This window comes from Austrofundulus limnaeus, unplaced genomic scaffold, assembly GCF_001266775.1.
Source record: "Austrofundulus limnaeus strain Quisiro unplaced genomic scaffold, Austrofundulus_limnaeus-1.0 Scaffold631, whole genome shotgun sequence".
Taxonomy (NCBI): Eukaryota; Metazoa; Chordata; class Actinopteri; order Cyprinodontiformes; family Rivulidae; genus Austrofundulus; species Austrofundulus limnaeus.
This window is the reverse complement of record NW_013953033.1, coordinates 258,369-259,582: the sequence shown is the minus strand read 5'-3', so window position 1 is coordinate 259,582 and position 1,214 is coordinate 258,369.

Here is a 1,214-nt window from a genome sequence, read left to right as displayed (position 1 = left end):
GTTTATAAACTACGACATTTATAAATGTATGAATCATATGGTGAAAACTGACTTTGAAAAATAAATCTGTTCTTTTTTTTCTTATAAAAGGCTAAATAAAATAAAAATATTGGTGGTAGTTTTTGACTGTGTAACTTTACAAACAGCACCACACAGTGGAGGACTCTGATGAGTGCTCAGGTTTACTTTTGTAAAATGAATGAAGGAAAGGAGCTTAGAAACGTGTGTGGTCAGTTTGATAAATCTGATTTTTATTGTGCGTATACACACTTTTACAATCTGATCCAACTTACAGTATAAATGCTGCACTCTGATACATGAGGTCCTGTCTAYGTTCTGGACCAGAACCTGGGAAATCTAGTTTCACCAGCTTCACAAAACAGTAGAAACTCTGATGATTTCATGTTTTTTAAACATGGAAATGGAAATATTTCATACCCTGTGGGTACAACTCCTCTGAGATCAGTAATGAAGTTGTTTGTGTCTCTGTGTTGAGTCCTCTGTCCTGCAGGTTGGACATGTCTCCCTCCAACACACCTGCTTTTACACACTTAGCAGAACTTGATGAAGGAGGTCATTTTCCTTCAGCAGCAGAGGGCGATAATGTTTTTGCACAAAGGTGAATACAGATGTTTATCTCTGTTAGTAAAATATGTCATGGACCACTGGACAAAATGTACTGAAACTTTGAAGAAATACTAACATTATTCACCTCTACAAGTGAATAATGTTTGGAGTTGACTCAGTTCAGAAAGGTCCCTCCAGCTTACCCAGTTTAGAAAACACAAAGATGGGTTCAGATTGGACCCGGGTCAGTCTGGGTCAGGTTTACACACTCTGTCTGTGTTAGTGTGGGATTTCCAGCTGCTCCAGTTCCCTCCCACAGAAACACTCCAAACAAGTAACTGTTGGGTTCAGTTAAAGATGGCTGCCACAACGTTAGCAAACACCAAACTGTCCTCTTCACGTCAGATATGGAGCTATAATCTGATGTAGCTGAGAGTCATCCACAGCACACGCTGAGCAGGACGAACGCCCACTTTTTTAAAGGTTTCCTTAAAACATCTATTATCTCTCATCATGATGATCACAGTTACTGAAAGCTAACTGCTAATGGGTTGAACAAGTAGCAATTAAATGTGACCCATCACATTAAAACTAGGATGAAGTCCAAAAGTTGTAAATGGAGAAAAAGGCAAATATAGTGTTTTGAC